Raw genomic sequence first — 5,333 nt, forward strand, 5'->3', positions numbered from 1 at the left:
TGTAGCTATGAAATGTAATGGTATTCAGCTAACACATAAATAAGTAAGCAGTTGTTTTAAGTTGGTAATTACAGTAAAGAACAACTAATACTAATTTTAAATCCGAGATATCACAAATAAAATAAAAATGGAAATACTTATAACCGGAGATGGAGGGACTGGGTTAAACATAAGGTAGTGAAATTTGCATGTAATGAGGAGAGATGCCAACTCAACGATGTATTTGACCTATTTTAAATTAGTTTCTTACTTTTGTTTAAAAAAATATAATATTATAAGTGGACTTTTACGGACGGCCATTAAGATATCGTATTTAATTTATTCATATTTAAACATTTATATAAATCCGATTGACCTTTCAATAGAGGCACTGCCAGGAAACAATGTAAGAAAATGATAAAATCAGAATACATTTGCACATACTCGTACTTTAATTTGTAAATTGGATAATCATGGTTTGAATAAAAAATTTGCAAAACGTATGACTTAGCGCTTTAGCTACTACCGGAAAGTAATTCCCAATTTCCAGTTGCCAGGAAAGAGTGCCAGAGACTACATTAGTATAATTGAAGTAATTGGTATAACCACGTTTATCTGTAAGCTTGCTTCTAAGATGATTTAGAATATTGTAATTAAACTGAATATCATTTTATAAGGAGTTTTCTTCCAGATTAAACTGTTATACGTTGTTTATTTATTATTAATACACACATTTTAGGCAAACGTTGTGTAAAGACCAGCATATTGCAGATGTCGTCACAAAACGTTTGTATGAATTACCCGAACATATACCCAAGATTGCAACTATATTCTACATATCAAACGGGCTTAGATATATTGATTACATGTCACTCAATAAGAATTTTGTATTCATGAATAATTGGCAAAATAATTACTGAAACAATTTGATAAGAAATTCCTATTATAAATATCCCGAATAAGTTTGATAGCCAGCATGATACGCTGTTTTGTTCCATTGTCACTCATTCGGATAAAAAAAAGAATCTGTTTTGTAAACACGTAGAGAAAGGTGCTACTATAAGGCCTGTAGAGAACGTGTTCTGAAATACTTTTAAAATTTCCTTCACTATTTTGCTATGAATATAAGTGTATTCTTATAATATAGTTTGTTTTTGCTTATTCAACTAGAAAATAATTTGATCGTATTGAAATCGTCATTAAATATTTAAACATAGCTAAGTAATATATACTTACATGATTCAGTTATCTTTGAATACCGGCTTCAGCATTGAACATAAATATTGAATACATTGAATATAAAACAAATTGGGGTCAATTTTTACTAAAGGGAAATGTTTACATTTAAATAGCAAAGGCTGTAAGGGGCTGTACTTGTGTTCAATTACGGGACAATCGGTTCTACGAAATTGTATCTAGTGTTAGCTTTTATTAGAACATTTTCTCAATTTAAACATCGACTTCTAATATATTTTAGTGGTAAAACACTCTACTGTGCGGTGACACGAGATGAGAATGCACAGTCTATCGTAATACTTAACGGGGAAGACAACCAACTACGCAACACCGCATAATTTGTTTCCAAACTGTTATTGACAAGAATTAAGATCAATTTATTACCGCAATCAGCTGTATATATATAATATATATATATATATATATATATATATATATAAAATTTCAATAAACATTGGATCACTTAAAGTACGTACGTACGTATCTGTCACATATCCGTTTTAAATAACCAAACTAACCATATGATTAGAAGACCAAAATAATTTTACTTACATTAATTAAATTTTTATAAAAATAAATAGCTGAATTTAATTTCAATAAACATTGAATCACTAAAAGTACTTGCTCCGCTGGGACTCGAACCCGGATCTCCCACTTGTTGGGTCTAGTATTATATGTATATATTATATACATATTACGGTAGACACTAGAATTACTGAACATTGTGGGTGATTAATTTGATATGGAGACGTACCATAAAGAAAACGTTTTTTCATTGTGGTTATTGATTTTGCCAATTAACCAACAATGTTTTGTTTTCAATAAATCTTTCATCCAAGAGTAATAGAATCCTTTGTGTACAGGACTGTTCCATAACAAAACTAACAGTTGGAGAACTCACCATTGTACAGTTCACCTAAAAAAAAACAATTAAATAACTGACATAGATATCGAGATCATCCGTTATAGTATTTTGATATGAAAACCATCAACTGATAAAATCTTCAATTATAGAAATGTCCTTATTGGTCAACAATGTTTTGTTAAAGGATTTTTTTAGAGTACTATGTTTTAAATTGGTGTATTTTTGGTTTCTACCCATAAATCTGATTTTCACATTTAAAATGGATTTATGACTGCTTTACTGCCAGTCACAGTAGATTTAGTAAGTTACAAATCCATTTTTTTCTTTATTTAAACAAAAGAAAATTCTTTTTTCGGTCCTGTAATTTTCATTTGAAATCTAACGTGTACATTTAATTACACTTTTCTTTTAATATTTTTATTATTAAGTAATTATTAGGTAAGTAATGTAAAGTAATTGGTTGTTTTTAAGCTAACCAAATTAGATACAGAAATATGTATTCGTATAAAGAAAGTTAAAAAATTTTGACCTAATCATTTTCTTAGTTAAATTACTTTTTTTCTCATTTATATTTATTTGTGATTTTTCTATACACAAAGTGTTTATTTTTAGTAATAAATAATAGTAGATTTTATCTGAGTCAATACAAATTATTTATATAAAGCAGAATGAATGATAAAATTTCCTGTTGTATTAAAAATATTATGGTTGTGTTGGATTTTATCATAAAGCAACATAAACTTAAACTTTTTTACTTAACCCTTTATTCAAAAAGGTTTATTTGCATTGCTAACATGTCATAATTTATTTTCAGCTTAAGATGCACTTATTTCCAGGCTTACGTTAAAGCTGGGTGAAAAACATATTTTCTAGGGTAGAAATGCTTGTGCTTGCAGCTCGTTTATTATTTTCTTTATTTTAACTAATTTATCTATTAACTATGTCACTCCATAGTATAATCTAGTTATTTAAATTACATAACATTTTCCGTAGTAAGGAGCATAACATGTATCTCATTTTTAACTGATCGTATAATTTTAATTTATGAATTTGAATTATTGGAATACATCTCTCTATTTGTATCCAATTTCTTATAATAGTCTATTTCGCATGAAAGAGCCTGGAGTTGTAGTCTTAAATTCGGTAACCGAAAACAGTTTTATACGAGCAGCCTGAAAACTAATAGAATTATTATTAGTAATTTTATTATATTTGCATTATAACATACATAGATTGCTGGCTGAGCTTCAGTGAAGAACTAATTCATTTCTGTATATTTTACCGTCTATTCGTCTGTCTTTCAGCTCGATATCTCAAAAACTAAATGATCCGTAAATTTGAAATTTTTTATAAAGTCGTGAATCTTCATTTGAATAATATTCAACACTGGGTTTGATGACGGTGCATGTCACGCCATATGATTTGGTTGAAGGTTAGCAAATATTTTTATATTGGTCTTATGGGTAAATGACGGTTATGAGAAAGTACCAGAATAAATAAGTTAGTAAACTAACTGAGTCTATAATCATATGAGATTTGGATAAGTGGCATATTTGTTAATAGATAAAAACGAAAAATAATAGAGTGGAACATTGATGTTCAATTTCAATGAATATATATTATATCAGCGTACTCTTGCATTTTATTATTCTCCCTAGCTGAACGCAACCGTTATTAAAATTAAAAATAAACAAAAATTTAATCGTTTATTCTATACGTCCTATATGGCTACCTGATGTTACTGAGGCAGGGATTGCACTCCTTTCCATTCCATTGACATTTTGAAGATATATGGCATTTACTGGGGTAAACGTCACTGTATAAGAATATGAAAGAAAATTTTGCTTTACTAAGGTGGAAGGCATACAAGAGACCGAAAGTATTGATTTATTTTAATTACATGTGTATTTACTTATGTTAGTGATACCATTGATACCATACTCTGAAAATGGACCCTGTATATCTAAAGTAATAAAAATCACTTCTAAGATAAAAAAAACTGTGCTTTGATCTGAGAAGTGATTGATCTGAAATGATCTCAACGCACCACATGGTAGATCAACAATGTCCCTTTATATATATATACCAGAGTATACATACATAAATACATACACATTAGTGTACATATATAGGAGTAAGTTGTGGCGAAAGATTAGGAGCTGGCAGAGATAGATGATATGACAAGAGAGTGGACAGTTTCCTTTTGTCACTGGACCTAGCTTAAATCACGTGAATTTTACCGTCCACTGTTATCTCAGAGTATATTTTTATAACATAATACAGACAGGTAGGAGTTTATAGAGCCCTCTTTGGGTGTTTTACAATATATCTAGAGAATGATTTTTATCCGATAATTAAAATGATGCAAGAAACTTTATTTCTGCACTGATAAGAATAAAAGAATCGGAATATATATGTACTATATTTAATTAGATTAATAAATTATTAAATTATCCTCTCTGAAATATGGCTTATATTATTTAAATTCCATGAATAATTACCAGTTATTATTAGCATTTGGCTCAGCGTGAATCTTATAACTAAAGGGAGCTGGATAATTTATTTTCTATCTGGCTGTTCCTGTCTGCTCGAAAATCGCCTCGCGAATGAATGGATCCACACATATGAAATTGTGCATTACACTTCAACATGCAACTGGCATGTTACACAACCATAACTGACGAGGTCATAGGAGATTAATACGTATCTTGGTAAATCATATCATCAAAATGTCATTTTTATTTTATCAACGTGAAGAATAGAATTTCTGCAGTAGAATAGAAAAAAAGTGTCCAGATCTCAAATATGTTCTCCGGAACCTAATGTCACCCAATGTTTATGTGTACCTCAGGAATCAATACTCACTCGTATTATTTTTCTAATGACATAGGGCTATTATTAATGCAGGGAACCCTTGTACAGTACGTTGATCACAAGGCACTGTTTCAGCAATAAATAAATACAATCCTGGTACAACATTCTTTTATTGACATAATCAACTGTATCTAACGTTTTAACAAGATAAATCTCAAAGTAAAACTTTTAAAAATCAAAGTTCCAGATTCGAACGACGAGCCAGCTGTCTTATTGGATGATACTATGATAAATTAAGTTGAATGCTTCAAGTTCTGTCGAATATTACTAGATCGGATATTGACTTGTTCATATTGACCATTTTTGTTCCAGACTGTCTTCAGGCATCTATGTTATGAGGTCTTTAGCCAAATACAGCCCTATTCAGGTTATGTGCATG

This window comes from Homalodisca vitripennis, unplaced genomic scaffold (assembly GCF_021130785.1).
Source record: "Homalodisca vitripennis isolate AUS2020 unplaced genomic scaffold, UT_GWSS_2.1 ScUCBcl_491;HRSCAF=2606, whole genome shotgun sequence".
In the NCBI taxonomy this organism is placed as follows: domain Eukaryota; kingdom Metazoa; phylum Arthropoda; class Insecta; order Hemiptera; family Cicadellidae; genus Homalodisca; species Homalodisca vitripennis.